At 26.2% G+C, this 19,775-nt stretch overlaps 2 non-coding genes across 2 annotated transcripts; both read left to right on the forward strand.

The window, feature by feature from the left end:
* Nucleotides 1-10,202: 10,202 nt before the first annotated feature.
* Nucleotides 10,203-10,284, forward strand: TRNAS-UGA. Its single transcript has one exon. It is a non-coding gene; the product is annotated as a tRNA-Ser (tRNA).
* A 5,838-nt stretch (nucleotides 10,285-16,122) lies between these two features.
* TRNAS-UGA lies at nucleotides 16,123-16,204 on the forward strand. Its single transcript has one exon. It is a non-coding gene; the product is annotated as a tRNA-Ser (tRNA).
* The last annotated feature ends 3,571 nt before the right edge of the window (nucleotides 16,205-19,775 follow it).

A 19,775-nucleotide genomic window follows, 5' to 3' on the forward strand; every position in this document is an offset into this window, starting at 1 on the left:
TCAAGGCATTGATCATTTATGGGTAGGAGCAGGCAAAGCGATGCGAGTATGGAAAGTCAATCTAAACAAGCCACGTCCCTCAGAGCGTGAAGACAACTGTCACCCTCAAATTTAAAGAATGAAAGACCAATGGAGGGACTTCTGATATTACACAATAATCGCCTAAAGAAAGTCATGTGCTAGCACTCAAAGACAGGATCACTTGGCAAGGATCTAATCAGAAGATGCTCTGTCCCACCGAAGGAAACAAAGACCTGGACGCATTAGGTCGGCCTTAGTTTGGCTCTTCGTCAAATGACTCGCCCTCCCCTGAAGAGGTCAGATTTTCACAGGAAGTTACCATTAGCAACTACAATCCAGCAAAATCCCCTTTTACGCTTGTAATCATGGGATCCCCGACCAATTAGTTGACGATGTCCCTTTTCAATGAGCTGGACATATTATTATCGGATTCCTATGAAATACTATAATTAACTTTGTCCTCTTATAGCTAACGATCACAAAGACAAATGTATGTTATTCTTTGACACAACTTTTCTTGAGTTCTAAGTATTAGGATTCTCTCACCTTTTTTTCTACTTACTAATTTAAGCGTCAAAGTGGCTGCCGTAGGCGCCAACCAACTCACCTTCTCTTTCTTGTAGATTAGCCAATCGCAGAACATCTCAATTCTGACCACATCATCAATTTTGTTGCAGCAACATCAATAATTAACTCTATCAATCTCTAATTTATTACTTTTACATATATAAACTAATTTATAATAATAAAATTTATAAAAATATAAGATAAAATATTGAAAAATAATTATTTTTCTGCTCCAATCCCTGAAAAAGGTAACCACTAAAAATATAATATTAGAGAATATTGCATTTGTAATGTGATGGTCAGCCGTTCGACTCTGATAACCAAATTTTCTGTATTTGTTTGATTTTTTATTTTTTACATAATTGATAATATTTTTTAACATATAAGATATGTTCATAAGTACTCCGATAGTCGACTTTTCTCTATTTGTTTGATTTTTTATTTTTTACATGATTAATAATGTTTTTTAACATATAAAATATATTCAAAAGTATTCTGATAACCTACTTTTCTCTATTTGTTTGATTTTTTTATTTTTCTATATGATTGATAATATTTTTTAACATAAAGATCCGTTCAGAAGTAAATATTTTTATTAATATTATGTGACGATATATGATTTTTATTTTTTTAAATATTTTCGATATTGAGGACTATTTTTTTAAATTTATTTTATATTATGATATACTCATTCTAAATTAGTGGTATTTATATAAAAGAGTGGTATAAAGATAAAGACTTATTGATATAAGGATAATGATACAGTTATATGATATTAAAATGGGATTGATGTAATTTAATCTATAAATTTTAAATATTACAACTCATAAATATCATACTTCATACTTAATTAAATATCATATTTCATAATTATTTTTAAATTAAAAATTTTACGTAATAGTAAATTTATTTATTATTTTTTTATATGAAACCATTATAGTTTTAATGGATCCGAATCACTTTAAAAAGAATTGAATTATAATAAAAATTATTATAAATTTTTTAAAAAAATTAAGAATTTGAAATTTATATAAACTCTACAATTAATTTAATTAATAAAATTTAAATTAAATTAATTTGAATTTTTTGAAAAATCTTAAATTATCTAATAAAATTATTATTTTTTTGTTAATTCTAATCCACATAGAATTTTAACTAAAATTATTTATTAAAACAATATTATCTATAAAACTACAAAAATATTTAAGTAACATGATATAATAATTATTTAAAGTATTTTATTTAATTTTTTAAATATTTAGACAATATTAAAATTATGATAATTTTTTAAAATTTAAAGAATCCCTTTCGAATATTATTTTGAACTCATAAATAATTTATAAAAATATTTAAGTAAATTTGAGTATTTTCTCACCCTTTCATACATTTATATATATTATACATTATCCATTAAAGTTGAATATGGATCCATCTGGAAGCAAGAAATACAAGTCTGAAAATATATTTTATATAATAAGTATCCAGATAATTTAAAAGGAAGCCATTTGATTAATAACCCATTTGCCTAGAAAACCAGTTCATACATGTCCATACAATAAAGAATCAGCTAAATACACAGATCTCGAAAAGGAATATTATCCTGATACTCTGCTAAAGACTCAGAGTTTGAGAAATTAACTTGCACTCATTGAGAAACAAGCATAAACTCGCCTGAATTGAATCAAAATCCTGTTAACTAAATTACCAGCCGAAGGATATTACCAACTGAAAAAAAAAAACATATAAAGCAGACAAATATTACCTATCAGTGAAGAGCATTCCAGCACAGAAGCAACACAAGCAAATGAAAAGGGTCCATTTCTGTGATACAACACTTGCTCCTCTACTCTTCAAAGTCATCTTCTTTGATTATTTTTCACTTCAAATTCTTCTTCTCCACTCGTAAGGCAACAGCTATCTAAACTGAAAATCCATCTGCTGATGATAGAACAGGAGCTCAATCGGAGATGCCTAGAAAGAGACAGATTGAGTTTAAAGGAGTTGGAAATGTTTTTAGCAAGAAGAGAGATGAATTTGAAGAGAGTACATGCACAAGATTTGAGACAAGAGATGGGCATGACAAGAGAAATGCACAGAAGTGGTGTTTTTGTTAGTTTCTTTATACTTATTATTTTGTAGTTTGTTCTCTTTCCATTGAGGGGAGAGAGGGAACGGAAGGAGGAAAAAAAATAACCTCTCTGCTTTGCAGGCATGGGATGTTGAACAGAAGTGAGATGACCCACGACTAACAGCTCTGTTAAAAAAAAAAAAAAAAAGAAGAGTGGGCTCTGTTCTTGTACCGAATTTACCAAACCATCCTTGTCAGACGTTCCTTATTTAAAAACCTCACAGCAGCACAATCTACCACACTGACAATAATGTTCCCCCATGGTTTTGCAATTTGCAGCTTATTATTATTATTAGAAAAAAAATGTATTTCAATTTTAAAAAATATATTAAAATATTTTTATATTTTAAAAAATTTATTAATTAATAATTTTATTAATTTTAATTATTAAATATTATAAAAAATTAAAATATTATCAATACGAAAAAATTAATTAATAAATTTTTTATAAAATTAAAAATTAATAAATTTTTTAAATTATAAAATTAAATAATAAATATTAATTAAATTAATAGATTTTTAAAATATTATAAATATAATTTTTATTTTTAAAATAAAAAATATCAATGAGATTTATAAAGATTAAAAAATAATTTTTTATTATTTATTATATATACGGAGGGATTATTCTTTTCTCCCGAACAATATACTCTTACTATGTAAATATATCTGAATTCTACAATTTTTTTTTATAAAGAATAATTGAAACTTTATAAAAAATAAAAAAAATTCCTACTAACTCATCCATCGTTATGTTTTACACTTTACATTACACAAGATTAAATTATTTTTTTTAATGAGAATTAAAAAAATAAAATTTAAAATCTCTCATATTTATTTATATTTATTATTAAATTAAATTTATGAGTATTACGATTTAAAATAATTTAATGATATCATTTTATTTTATATCCATTCGTTATATGCTATGTATATTCTCTATTTGATATCTTTATTTATAATTTTATTTATTATCACGCTGTTAAATATCTGTTTTAATAATATTTATATAAAATTATATTTTTTTAATTATAAATAAACTAAATTATTCATTAACTATTCAACATTAATTTTAATAAAAATTTAATCAAACTCAATTCAATTTCTAAATAAGTTAAATCTAAATTTAATTTTTAGACTGTTTTATTAAACGAGTCGAATATGAATTTTAACAGTATTTAGTTCATTAAAATTCATGAAGTCAACTCGTTTCCAAATTAATTACTAAATTCATTCATTAAACAAGTTAAATTTAATATTATAAAGAAATTTAAACTCAAAATCTACACAAATTTTCAAAAATGAAACCCAAATTTTTTAAAGTTAAACTCTTATAACTTGCGAGCAAGTAGATATTCTTAAAATTTAAGAGTTTATTTTTTAATATATTTACGATTTAATTTATATATATATTCATTTAATTAGTATTATTTAATTTTAAATTAAAATTTATTATAACTATAAAAAAAATTAAATCATTATAAACTATTCGAGATTAGACTCAACAAAAATTTAACTCATTTAAATTTATTTATTAAATCAAATTTAAACTTAATAATATTCTATTAGAATATAAAATGTATAAAATTTGAGTTTTAAAAATTTTAACAAATTAAAATTAAGCATTTTAAAATTCGAATCCACTTGATTTTTTTATATTTTTTATATTTAAGGTTGATTATAAATTTTCTTATTTCGTTAGCATTTTTTTAAAAAAATTTTATCCTCCAAATTTTATTAAACATATTTTTACCGGTCTTGTTTGACTAGATTCATCGAATATAAATTTTTTTTAAAAAAAAATAAACATCTTTTTTCAAAAATTTTCAGGTAAATTTTGAAAATAAACTAAAATTAAAAGTGACTGCTCCATATATTTCAATAGTTAAAAAGGTCTAAAAGTATTTTATTTTTTAAAAAGTTACTTTTACTTCATTAATTTGTAATCATTAATGAATAAATTGAAAACTAATTCTTTTAAAAATAAAAATGGTAAAATAATAAAATATAAAGTAATTATAGAAGATGCCTTAGTAATTTCATACTTGATTTAATTTTGTAAAATACGATAAACGAGTGTATCCAATTACTTTGTCCAATAATTCTAAAATTCAGTTTGAGGAAATACATCTGAAATATATCATGTTCCATTTTTTTATTTAAATTTTCTTATCCGTTTAATTTTATAAATTTCAATTAAATAATTTATAAAAATTTAATTTAAAAATTAATTTATATTTCAAAATTTTAGTAATTAAATAAAATATTTAAATTCTATCTAAATAATGCATAAAATGTGCAAATAACTTCAAAATGCTTTTATAAAAATATATAAAATATCTTTAATTAATTATGTATATAATCTGATTTGAATAACAAATTCCCTATACATAAAATTTAAATTTAATCTTAACTCAATATGTTTTTTTTAATCCAAACTTTATTGCATATTATTCAAATCTATCCAAATAATATTTGATTGAATTAGATATTTGCAAAAACCCTAACTTACAAATGATTTGTTGATTAAATTTTGAATATTTTTTTTATGAAATGAATTATGATCTAATATGAAATTTCATGCAACAACCTGAAATAATATTTTATGAGATCTATAATAATAATAAAAGATTCATACTTGGAGTACACCGGTGATATAATTTTTATATTATTGAAAATAATATATTATTATTATTAATTAGTTCGGTTTAATTTTTTTATTTTTTTATTAAAATCGAACTGAATTGAAATAATTAAAATTTTTAAAATTAAAAATCAAATTGAATCGAAATGAATAAAAAATTAAATCAAAATTTTAAATTAATTCGATTTGATTATTTTTTTTTTTGTTTGAACTGAATATTATTGATCGTCGTTATTTGTATATGTTTAGGTTGTAGTATTTGTCTCTACATTATCTAGTTTGGGCGCATTTGTGGCACTTTAAAAGGGGATTGAAGAGTAAGAGATTCTTGTTTCCACTTTGATGGTTAGATTGGGTGAGGCAGTGGTCCTTGACGAGAGGAGCAGCACATCAACTCAAATTGAAAAAACTACCTTACCTTTATCTTATCATTTTTCTCTGTAGTTTCTATTTTTAAGATAACATTCGAAAGAAATTATTTTAATTTTAAAAATTATTCTAATTTAAAATTTCACCAATTTTAATATTATTTAAATATTTAAAAAATAAAATAAAATAATTATAATAATTATTATATCATGTTACTTAAATATTTTTAAAGTTTTATTGATAAAATTGTTTTAATAGATAATTTTAGTTAAAATTTGATGTGAATTAAATTTAATTAAAAATAATAATTTTATTAAGTAGATAATTTTAGTTAAAATTATATGTAGATTAGACTTAGTTAAAAATAATAAATTTTAACTGCAAATATAATTTAAATTTTAAATAAAATATATATATATGGGTACTTCAAATCTTATATTTTAAGTTAAGGTTATAGTTTTAATTGTAGATTTTATATAAGTTTTAATTATTATATTTGTACTTCACATCTTCTAGTTATATTTTTTTATTATAAATCAGATTGTTTTTTTTTTAATATAACTTTTACTTTTTGTAAAGTTTTAAAATAAAATATTTAATTTCGCAAGATAAATCTATTTTTTCAAAAAAATAATTAACAAAAATTTTTTAAAAAAATTATTATTAAATTAAGCAATTACTTTATCTATTATAATAAAATTATTTATAATCTATAATCTATCGATATTACATGAGACTCACCAAAAATAAACAGTTTGTCACCATAAGATTGGGTCGGTCACATAGCAAGGATATGATAAAACAATGCACAGTCCCACCCGTAGAAAGAAAGATTCGGACACTTCAAGACAGGTCGATCTCACATCTCAGGACAGACAAGACTTGCCCTCTTAACTTCAGGGTGAGAACAGAAACAATCCAACAGATCCCCTTTACGCCTTTGATCATGAGATTCTCGACCAATTAGTCGATAAAGATTCTTTACCAACGAGCCAACCACAGCATCACCGGATTATCAGAAAATATTATATTTATCTCCACTTTCTTACAGTATAAAAGGAGAACGATCACAAAAATAAAGATACGCTATTCACGAATACTCTGAATTTTAAAGATTATACTCGCTCTTCTCTTCAACTTACTGACTTGAGTATCGGAGTGGCTGCTGTGAGCATCTACCACCTCACATTCTCTTACTTACAGGTTTAGTCAATCACAGCACAGCTCCATTCCGACTACATCATCAATCTAAGTCAATCTAATCTCTGCAACATTATTTGATTTCGTTACTGAAAAATTCATTGAATCCTCTCAGTTAATTTGGATTACGATCGGCTTCTTACTCTTTCTCTCTTACAAAAAAATCTCTCTTTTATCTCTCGAAATAGCCGACAATTCATGAGCTGCTGCTCTATTGAGCATGGGTCTCGCATATAAACCGGATGTAAGACCATGGAAACAAACATTCATAAAAGACCGCAGCTCTATTGGGCATGGATCTCGTATATAAATCTGAGAGTAGAACCGTGAAAACAAATATTCATCAAAGATCGCAGCCCCGTTGGGCATAGGTCTCGCATAATAAGTATATAATGGTAGGCTGACCTTCCAGGTGTTAGTTCTGAGAAGTTTCTAAAGTATTAAATGTCAGGCCACAAAGCGGGTATACGCTAGGCCAGAAGACCGGGTGTCAGTCTCGCATCACAAAAAGATTCTAAGGCATCTAATGACAGGCTGTAAGGTGGGTATACGCTAGGTCAACCTTCCGGGTGTTAGTGATACGGATCTAATAGGGTAAATTTCTAACAATGGTGTAAAACAACCTTATATCATTCAAATGGGTTTAAAATGAGTTCAAAATCATATTAATATGATCCAAATATACTTGGGGCATGCTTCAAATCATATGGGGCAGATTTGGTACAACACTTGCAATCATAAGCTTAGGAAGCCTAATCAAGCCTATGGGCCAAAGTCACACAAAGGGAAGCCTAAAATGGACATCAAGAAAGATTTTTGTGAAAATATAACTTTGTCATGATGGGCTTGTCGAGGTCACAAACAAGATTCATTCAGAAGCAAGCAAGCAGTAGAGTAAATCTTGGGCTAGGCATACACAGACCTTGGGCACGGCTTATGCAATATTATTGGATTTTTAGATCTGATCCTCTATTAAATTGCAGAAACCAGTTTAAGAAGAAACGATTATAGAAAGAATATGAAATTTTAGATTGTTATTTCTCTTTTCAAAGGGATTTTCTTTTATTCTTCTTTAATTTAGGATTACTCCTTTAAAAAAGGAAAAATTCTTTGATTTGGGAAGCTTTTGAAACTTTGAATACCTTACTTTTTGTTTTTACAATTGGTTACAATATGAGCTCCGACAGCTAATCTTATTTATCTAGTTAGGAAACTTTCGAGGTGCAATTCACAAGAATTGTGAGATCGAATCAATATTAATTCTCCTTCTTATTTCTGGTTTTTATGTTTTCCTTTATTCTTGAGATTATTATTTGTTTAATTCATGCAATCTAACTAATTGTTTAATTAAGTAAATAGTATGTAGTCATTTAGATTCATTAAATCTGTAATCACTTGTCAATTTGATATTTGTGACAAATAATATTTTATTATGGAATAACATATTTTAATTTCATAGCCGCATTGGTATGAGCTTCTTGATTAGAGTCATATCTTCCTAATTTTTAATATTGTTATCAAATTAAATTCCATTGAGCTAATCACGTGGTTTATTTATTAATTAGAGACTAATTAATGAGCTGATCTATTTTAGTCTATTATCTAAGGAAAGACTAAGTTATTAGACCGTGTCAATAACAATAATTGGCTAATCAGAAATTAATTTGGACATTATTGTATTTATGATCAATCCCAAGAATTAACACTAAAATATTCCTGAATATAGATATTTTTTTAATCTAATTAATCTCTTTAATTATTTGCTTCTTAATTAGTTTACCTTTACATTATCAATCTCAAAAATTAACACTAAAATATTCCTGGATATATATATTTTCTTAATGTGATTAATCTCTTGAATTAATTTACTTTTGAATTAGTTTACCTTTATATTAAGTTAAATCTCTTCAATTTAAAATCTTCACTTTTATATTTTATTTTTATTTTATTTTACTTTATTTTTATCAAGGAATAAGATTAAACTGTTATCTTATTTTTACTGAATTCGATACCATCAACCGGGTGGACTTCACAGGCAGGAGATAGTTCATTCCTCATTCCCTTGACAACTTGTAAACAATTCATTTCTTATCATTTATTTGTTGGGACCCCATCTCATGTTTCTGATTTAATTTAGTTTAATGGAAGCTCAACAATCAGCACTAGGAGCCATGAATATTATTATTCCAATGGGCCTATATATGTATAAATTGCCAACATTGTTGCCCATCCTATGCCATAGCCCCTTTGCACCATGTGCATCTGCTCTCTCTGCCAATTCCCTCTAGACAAATCATCAGCTCTCCGCGTTGGCCACCCTTTTGAGACACACTGACCCCAGCCCACCATTTTAACTCATTCTGCCTTCTACACCACTGAATTATTCTGTTCAAACACAAAAATTTTCTTACCCTCTTATTTCATTTCGCTTTCTTATAGAATTTGAAATCTTTTTAAAATTTAATTATTGCCTCTTTAGTCTTAGTACTTAGGTTTTATCTATATTAATCTAGAAATTTCAATTCAAAATTCAATTTAGCTTAGAAATTAAGAAAATCAAAGAAATTAAGCTTCTATAATTTTTCATCCAAAATAGAAAATCAAGAAATTTTGCTGGAATTTTTTTCCAAGACAGCGAGTTTAAGTTTGAGTTTCAATGGAATCAGCAACTTTATTACAACGTTAGTATTTATTTATGTATGAAAATAAATGAAAATTTTAAAATATATCAATTCTTAATTATAATTATACTCTATAATATATTTTGCAGTGAGCTCCTTGAGTTGGATCACCGTTGGTTAAACTCGAGCATGTAATCTTTTAAGCTCAAATCTTATATTAATATGAAATATTATAAATGTCACTTTTTTTTTTACGAAATTATAAATATAACTCAACCCATTAAAATGGTAATATTGCATGGCTTGTGGGTTGCAGAATTTACTGCATAATGATCCAGATACATAGATCAGTATCGAGCAAGCAATGGCCAGCTTCAGCTTGGGGTTTTAAATTTTTTTTTTTTTTTTTTAATCAGAGGGGTTCTAAATTAGTTCACACGAGTTATTTCTCTATTTTTCAATTTAATTTCGATAGCTTATTTGATATAATTTAATAGTTAAAATTTTTTAAAGCTTTTTACTGGAATTACTATGGACAAACCTGATCGGTTTATAACTTTTTCTTCCCCCCACACCCCTAAAACAAAAAAAAAATGTGATCAAATTATTCAATAGCGTTGATATATAAAATTCCAGAGCTAATTATAAATTGGTCGATATGTCCGAGTGGTTAAGGAGACAGACTTGAAATCTGTTGGGCTTCGCCCGCGCAGGTTCGAACCCTGCTGTCGACGATTTTTTCATTTTATTTCTGTTTAATATTAAATCTTTTTAATTTTTTCATAAATCAAATTTAAAAATTAAAAATTAAATTTTTAATATAATCGAGCATAATTAAATTGAACCTTTTAGTTTGATTTGGGTTAAATATTTTGTTCTTTCAAATCTATAGTCCAGGCTTCTCGGCTTAAAATTTTAATAAAAATCAAGAGAACGATGTCTGTCGGAGGAAGAAAATAAATTGTTGGCAGAATGGAAGCCTTGTTGACTCATCAATTATTTTCTCCGAGGAAATCAAAATTGAAGGGAAAAGAAAAGGAAACCAGACTTCTTGATAGGAAGAAGAAGTTATGAATTTGAACTAAAAAAGATATTTTAAGGGAAGATAGATTTTATCAATATTGAAAAAAAAAATAACATTTATATTAATTTATACTTATATATAAAAATTTAATTTTAAATAATAAAGTTAAACTTTTAATTTTTTATAATTATAGCTAAAAAAATTAAATTGATGATTAAAAGTTAACAGTAAATTATGATATGATCCTTAAAGTTTTATATTATTTATTTCATTCAATCATTTTTATCCATTTTTTTAATTATTTTAAAATTATTATCTACTGTTTTTTAGACTATAATAATATATAAATTAATTATTATAATTCTATTTAATTTTATTTTATTTATAAGATTTAATAAAATTTAATATGTTTTAAATAGGTGTAATTGAAAAAGTTAATAAAAAAAATATATTGTAAAAAAATAAAATAAATAAAAATTATAGAATGGATGAAATAATAAAATATGTAATCCTTTAATTAAATTATTTTATTTAATATTTTAATAAAAATATTTTAATATTTTTTTTTATTAGACTTAGGTCCGTGTGCCTTCTAACTCTAATAAAATTGCTTTTTATTTTATTAAAGAATAGCATTTCTACTAAATTTAATGTTTGTCAATATATTGAATAAATCAACTCAAATTAAAGGATTAAAACTATTATAAATATTAAAACTATACAAACTAAATTATTATAAATATTAAAATTAAAAAATTAAATTATTATAAAACGTGTGAAATTTAAATGATTAAATTATTATAATTTAAGTTTCAATTTTAAGAATAGCTATTTTAATAATAGAATAAAATTTTAAAAAATAAATCATTAATTTCTCATTAAAAAAAAGTAGAAATTTAGTTATGAGTTTTAGAGAAATTTAATATAGTGTGCCTAGCTAAGCAAAGATGAAGGCTAATTTCACATTCTGATTCCTTGTGGGCGAAGATTATTAAGGGGCACTACTTTCCTCGTACTTTTTTATGGAATGCTCAGTTTAAAAATCAGCTTCTTGGTTTTGGAAGAGTTTATTGATGGGAAGAGATTTACTTAAGAAGTGGATTAGATATAATATTGGAAATGAGTTTAATACACTTATTGATAGCGGTTGTCGAAACCGTCAAAAATAAACCTATTATCAACCAACAAAATATTTTGCAGATAGTGGTAATAGGGTCGAACCACAGGAATTTGACACTACGGATTTTCCTAATAATGACTTGGACAAGTAAATAAATAAGAAGAGGGGGGTTTGATTTGATGAATTGAAACTAAATAGCAAGAGAAAGCAAAAAAGATGAGAATTCTAATGGGAGAAGGATTCTAGTTGAAGCATGGATCTATTTCAGTTTGTTTAGAATTGATCATTGACTCTTTTTGATACTCCTATTTATTTCAATAAATTAATTTAGGATATGGAAGACGCTTCTCACAATCCAAATTCCTCCTTAGTTCTAGTTTGACTAGGAAACGTTCACTAATCAAACACTAGTTAACAAAATGCCAATAAACGTCCTTGGGGCTTTTAGCATCGAACAACTGTTAACTGCATTAAGACTTAGAGAAACCTAATTCTAACCTTGCCAATCGCGTGGTCAAGTTTAGATTATGCAACTGATTGTACTTGTGTTTAGACAATCTAAGCAATTATGGACCTAAATCATTCAAATAATTTATTACTTATGCAATTAAAAGCAACAGGCCTTAATTGATTCTAAAAGCAAAGCAATAATAATAGAAAGATCAAGTTGCATAAATATTGAAAGTAAATAAGAGTTTAACAATGGAGATTTAATCTCCCAATTCATCATAAACTGAATTTTTCCAACTTCAACTAGAAAAGAAAAGTGTTTAGCCACTCATGGTGGACAAAACCACAAAAGAAAAAAAGAAAAGTAGAAGAAGAAAGGCTGTTGGAATTCTGCAGATTTTTCTATGAGATTCTGCTGAAGATCTGATGATCTTTTGCTGGTTTGGGGCTGCCTCCTTTTATAGGTGAAGAATCCTAATCCACTTAGGATTTGGAATCCTAGTATGGATTGGTCTTTTTGTAGTCTTTAATCTCCTCTTTGCTTTTGTATTTACTTGTGAATAAATCTTCTTCTTGAGGGAGTCTATCTTTGGGAGTGACTCTTGGAGATGTCCTAGAATTGATCTTGAAGTGTTTGAAGTAGGATAAGACTTCAATGCTTTTGGATTTTGAATTCTTCCTTTTTCCCGCTCTGCTGTCCGCCTCTGCTGTCATTTTGATTTGGGCAGTGATTTGCCCAAATCGCTTGCCCCAATCACTTCCTGTGAGTCTGTCCCAGCTTTCTGCTTCAGCTTGATTTGGGCAGTGATTTGGCCAAATCACTTTGACCCAATCACTTTTCCAGCTTTTTCTGCACTTTTCTCCAACTTTCCATTTTCTTCCTTTTCTGCAAAAACATGATAAAAACCATAAATTAAGCTGAAAAATATGTAATTGAACAGTAATAAAGGTAATAAAAATGTGGCTAAATTATGTTTGATCAAATACCCCCACACCTAGCTTTTTGCTTATCCTCAAGCAACAAATAACTTAGTCAATCAAGCTCCTTTTTCTTTTGAGCCTAAGTACCACTTAATCAGCCCCCCTAGACTCCTAAGTTGAAACACCATAGTGTAGTATACATGTACTAAGGTTGTCCCATCTTTCCTTTTTTCCCATCACCTACCATGGCCAAGGGAAAGTTTTTTGACTTGATCATGCTTATTCTTTTATATTAGGCTTAATGCAACTCCTAAGAGTGACTTGCCACCTTTTAAGCATTTTTATTCAGCAGCACTTTTTTATCCTTGCCTAAAAAAGTCACCAACCTTTTTACGCGAAGGTGCATATTGGTGATACCCACCCCCGGTTACTCAGTTGGTCACTTGTTCAAGTGGCTACTAGCTCTGTTCATAGTCTTTGACCATCGAAACAGGTTATGTTTTGTGCTTTTTGATTTTGCTGAGTTATTTTTTTTTCTTTTCTTTTTCTTTTTTTTCATAACAGTTTGGACAAATCAACTCATAGAGAGTTACACTAACTTTTTATTGCATATATATATATTTTTTCCCTTGACCATAGCAAGTGCAAAGATTCAATTTAAGAGAAAAACTCCCTAAGTGAAGGTAACACACTGTAAATGATTCAATTTAGGCTTAAAGGGTTGAAAATTTTAATGGGGTCATGAGATAGGAGGCTCTTTTAACTTTGTCATCTATGATGAGTAGAGCAAAGGCTAAAACAAAATCTATGTGTGTGTGCATATGTGCAGAAGTGAATATGAGTGCAAAAAGAAATGTGTGTGAGAGAGAAAAAAAAATTGGTGTGTAAAAGGGTAGAAAATGCAAAAAGAAGGAAAAAGAAAGCAAAAGATGGTGCAAACAGTGCAAAAATATTCCTCAGTACCCCCACACCTAGTCTAAACATTGTCCTCAATGTAAAACATATAGAGAAAAATTAAGAGAGAAAGGGACTTACTGGCCTGGGGTGATTTGGTCAGTGATTTGGGCAAATTACTCGGCCAAATCACTGGCTGTCATGGTCGGTGGGTAGAAAGTTGTCCACCAGCAGTTGCAGTAGGTGCTCCATGTGTATGATTCGGGCCTCCATTTTGTCAAGGCGAGATTCTGCAGATTGATCAACTGTTGGAGGTTCTGCTGATTTGGACAGTGATTTGGACAAATCACTTGGCCAAATCACCTCTGCTGTAGTTAAGTTCTGCTGATTTTTCCATCAATTTGCGCAAATCACCTATGCTGGGTTGCCTCCCAGTAGCATCCTAGTTTAAAGTCGCGGGTTGGACTTTTCTGACTTGATCAAGGCTCAAGTAATAGGGGGAGGGAAAAGGATTCCAACAGAATTAAGTAAGAGGCGCAGCACACCTTTCATTTTGGTTATAACCCATCGTATTTCTTTCATGTACTCATGAAGTAACATGATTAATTTCTCCACTTTCAAGTGAGGTGTGCCTCTAGCCAAAAACACAACACTTGTATCATAATAAAGCCAAACCTATTATGCTAGGAGAAGAAATTCTCCAAAAACACAACAAAGTCATGCTAAGAGAAATGACTTCTCAAACAACAACAATGCTTATGTGAAGGGACCTAAGGTTGTTCATAAAATGCAAATGAAAACAAATGCTAACGAAGAGACCGACATATCACACAACTGTAATAATTTATAATAAAAAAATGGAGTATTATAATGTGTGTCTTTCACTGATTAAAAAATATATTGAATAATTTTAGAAAAATATTTCAATATTTGAAGATATAATACGATTCACATTATTTATAATTTTGTTTAGATTTGATTTGACAGATATAGTGGTTAAAATTTATATTATGTTAAAGTTTTATATTATATTTTTTCCTATATAAATTCCTATTTTAATAAATATAATAAAAGACCATATTAAGTCTTAAATTATATTTTTTATTTTCTATTCCATCTAAAACCAACAATTGGTATTAGAACTATTCTCTAAAGAGTCTGAAAGAGGTTCAAGGTAAGAAAAAAAAAAAGGAGAAAAGATGAAAGATCAAGAAAAACAAAATGTTATATGAAGGAAAAAATTAAGTTAGAGAAAAAAAATGACTTTTCTAAAAACACAACATACTTATACCATAATAAATCCAAGTCTGCTATGTTAGAAGAAGAACTTCTCCAAAAGCACAATAAAAAAGTTATGTAAGAGAAATGACTTAGCAAACAATAATAATATCAATACCGAAAGGACTAAGTATGTCTATAAAATGCAAATAAAAAAATACTTATAAAAAAATCGAGATGTCATAATATTGCAATGATTTATAACAAAAAATACAAGAAAGAGTATTGGAATATGTATTTTTCGCTATTTAAAAAATATATTGAATGATTTTAGAAAAATAAGATCCATAGTATTTATAATTTTGTTCGAATTTAATTCAGTAGATACAGTTGTTAAGATTTTTATTATGTTTTTTTTATATATAATCCATGCTTTAATATATAAAATAAAAGATTGTATTAAAATTCTGTTTGTTTGCGAAAATAACTTATATTTGAAAAATATTTTTTATTATATAATTTTATAAAATATGGTAATAAATGTATATGTAAAAATTTTAATAAAAATTTCAAAACGAGAAAAATTACTTTATTCTTTTAAAAGGGAAAGTAATTTTTTTATTAAAAAATTATTTTTTATTAATTAATTTTTTTATGTATTTTAAATGTCAAAAAATATGAAAAATATATAATCAAAATATGCAAGTACATCACTGATATGAGAAAACTAAAAATAAAGGAAGCAACTAATTGATTTTGATTAGCTGAGAAACGCTTGAAAATTTTCTTTTAAACTTTATAGTCTTTGGTAAGGATTAATTTAATCATTTCATTTGTTCTCTTTACATAATCCCTTTAATTCAAGCAGCCATGAAATTTCCAAAAGAAAATCAAAATGAAACCTTTTACATTAACATGCTTATGAGGAAGGTCGGCAACAGTTGAGTCGATATGTCCGAGTGGTTAAGGAGACAGACTTGAAATCTGTTGGGCTCCGCCCGCGCAGGTTCGAACCCTGCTGTCGACGAAATGTTTTATTTCCATGTTTTGTCCCAAAATGCATTGGAAGTTCTTTCATGTATTCTAGTTCGTTGAGCCAAGGTTAGCATGGTAAAATTAAAATTTTTCTATTTTCAGTAATTATTTTTTATTTAATTTTTAAAAATGTATATCAATCTTATTAATTTAATCAAATATCAAATCATAATGATGTGTTATTAGTTTAAACATTTTTTTCATTATAATCACTTTATTTTCCTTCTTTATTTTCTTATCCCCTTAAATTATTTTTTTTTAATTTTGAAAATATTATTTTGTAAACAATTACTAAAAATAAAAAAGTTTTTAACTACATTTTATTAAATTAGATTAAATTTTTGAATCCTTTCATTAAATTTGTTTTTATTGTGCTTATTTATATATTTTATTTTTAATTAAATTAAATTAACATTTAAATTATATTAGGATTTTGAGTTTTATCTCAAATTTGTATTCATCTCCAATTTTTTAATAAATATAATTTATAATTTTACATTTTCTTTATATGATCTTTAATTTTATTATAACAAATAGAAATTATACTTGATACTATATAATTTCTCATCTTTTAGGGGGAAGGGAGCAATACATGAGCTAACTTCCTCCAATAAGATTCAGCGTGCAATGTATGCTTCTATTATAGGTCACGTGAATCATTTGGTTCCCATTTTTATACAAGAAGCTAGTTGATATTTTGACATATTTATTATTATTATTAGACACTTAATTTTTATAAAAATATAAATATTTTAATTTTCATAAAAATATAAATATTTAAAATTTAAATTTGATCCTCATTAGCTTTGCTCGGGATTCAGCCTCATTAGTTTTACTGTCGCTTTCAGTTTTATTGGCCTTGCTTCGGAATTTAAGCAAGTTTTAAAAAGGGTTAAGGGTTAAAAATGCATGAATTGGTTAGATCTAAAGTGTTAGGGTTGGTGTTAGTTTTGATGATAAATGCTTGCTCTTGTGATGTTTTATAGTTGTTGTTTAGGCTAGTTTTTTATGCCCTTGTGCATGTTTAAGTGAGTATGCATGTTTTGAGGGGTTGAATGTAAGGATTTAAGAAGTTTTGGAGGCCGAGTGGATAGGGCAGTTTCGGATTCTGCCTTGCTGGAGAACCCAGATTCGACCGCTGAAGCAAGATTCGGCCGCCGAACCTGCATGGAAGGCAGCCTTTTGGCCTTCTAAACTGCCCCTGAAAGCATGACTTTCGGATCTGTGTTGAGGTTTCGGCCGCCGAACTCGCCCCTGAAAGTCCCTGACTTTCGGATCTGTGGAGGACCTTCGGCCATCGAACCTGCCGCCGAAAGTCCCCTGTCCAGCCTTCCTTTTCTTGTTTTATGTGCATGTTTTGTTATATTTTAAGGGGTTTTCGATGAGTTGTTCAGTTCGATTTTCATAAATACTAAAATTTTTATTTTCAATTTATTCGATTCAGTTCGATTTTTAACCTAATCGACCGAATGCTCATCCCTAACAAGTGCATTCAAAGGTTCCAGATTTAATCCTCCAAATCCTTATTTTTTATATATAAAAAAATTACACATATCTCTACGAACAAGAAACACAAAACATACATTTTGAGATAAGAGAAGCAACAAGAACTTACAAATTGAAACTTTAAATTAGTGGTTTGCTTATTTGTATATATTATCTTTGAATTATTTAATTTTTAAATAATGTGTTGTGGTTTATAGGATTAAAGCAGAGCCAGCAGTGGACATGATTGGTGTATTATAAATGTTTCATTATCTCCATAATTGCTATTATTATACTTGCAAAATAGTCCTTAGTGCTATTGCTTGACAACCCAATTTAAGTCAAACCCCATGGTTTTTTCACCAGTCAACTCCCATTATAATAGCTTTTTATTTATTTAAAAATATTTTTTGCAATATTATCAAATCCTCAAATGATTACTTCAGTATTCCGACGCTTCAGTTTAATAATAAATTAAATTAAAAAAATTAAAATTTAATATTTAATATTTATAAAAATTAAATTAAATTAATTTTAAATATAAATTGAATCGAATAGAATCGAGTTAATTCAATTTAATAATTTTTTAAATAGTTTTTAATAATTTTTTAAACTGTTAAATTTTTTAATAAATTATTTTCACTCTATTTTTAATATTATAAAATTTATTTAAAATATTTTAATTTTATTATAATTTAATTTTTTTATATTATAAAAATAATATATTATTATTATTAATCCGTTTAGTTTATTTTTTTCTGATTAAAATTAAATCGAACTGAAGTAATCATAATTTTTAAAATTAAAAATTAAATTAAATTAAAATAAATAAAAAATTAAATTAAAATTTTAAATTAATTTAATTTAATTAATTTTTTTCATTTAAACTAAATATCGATAACTCTAATTAACATTGAATAAAGGTGTGAGACATTATTGGTCAGCCCACTAAATAAAGTTTTTTTTTTTTTTTTAAAAAAAAAAACCTCCTTCACGTAGACATTATTGGTCAGCCCACTAAGTTATGTTTTTTTTTAAAAAAAAAAAAAAACTCCCTTCACGTAGATAAATAGAGGTTTTTTTCTCAATTTAATTTTTTTTCTTTTTCTCACAATAATTAGAAAAATCTTTCAATCTTTACGTTAATCATGAGTCATAAATGTAAATGAAATGAGTTATATAAGTATAAATTTAAAACATATCAAATTTTTGCTTTAATATTATGTTTTTAATTTTTTTTAAATTATTATTTTGATATTATGAGTTTATTTAATGTACATAATAAGAGCATCAAATTATTTTTATGATAATTTTAATTAACAAATTAATGAATAACGAAGTCTTAAATTTATTGTATTATTGGTATGAGTGGCGCAATTAATAAAGGATAGGTTGGTGAATTTTGCATTATCTTTAAAAAATAGTTTAAAATATAAAATTTAATGGAGTACTCTAATTAATGTGATAATTAGTTAGAAGAAAATAAATTAAATAATAGTATATATATTATTATTCTAATTTTTTAGGAGTTAATTTAATTTTTAGTAATTGTTTCCAAAACATATGTAGGGGCAAACTTCAATTGTATATGGCATTTTTTAAAAAAAAAAATGGTCTAAATCAAATAGTTGCAATAGTATATAGGATTTCAATTATTAAAAAAAATTGCGGCTTATTAATGAGGAATTTAATTGTAATTTGTGAAAGGCAAACAACAGCCACTTTTTCAAATTATTATTCAACGTTATTCATCTTGTTAGTTGAAAATAATTTATTAAATTTTTTACCCTGTTCGTTCTATAATTTTTATTTATTTTATTTATATATATATATTAAAAAATTAATATTTTTTATTAACTTTTTAATTATATAATATTAAATTTTATTAAATACTAAGAGATATTTTTAAAAAATTTAAAAATTAAATAAAATTAAATAGTGTTATAATAGTTAATTTATATATTACTATAATATATAAAAAGAAAAGTGGAGAATACTTTTGAAAGAATTAGATAAAAAAAGTGAATAAAAATTTTTATTAGAATGAAGTATGTTCTTAATTCATTATTAAATATTAC

The sequence above is a fragment of the Manihot esculenta genome, chromosome 13, assembly GCF_001659605.2.
Source record: "Manihot esculenta cultivar AM560-2 chromosome 13, M.esculenta_v8, whole genome shotgun sequence".
Taxonomy (NCBI): Eukaryota; Viridiplantae; Streptophyta; class Magnoliopsida; order Malpighiales; family Euphorbiaceae; genus Manihot; species Manihot esculenta.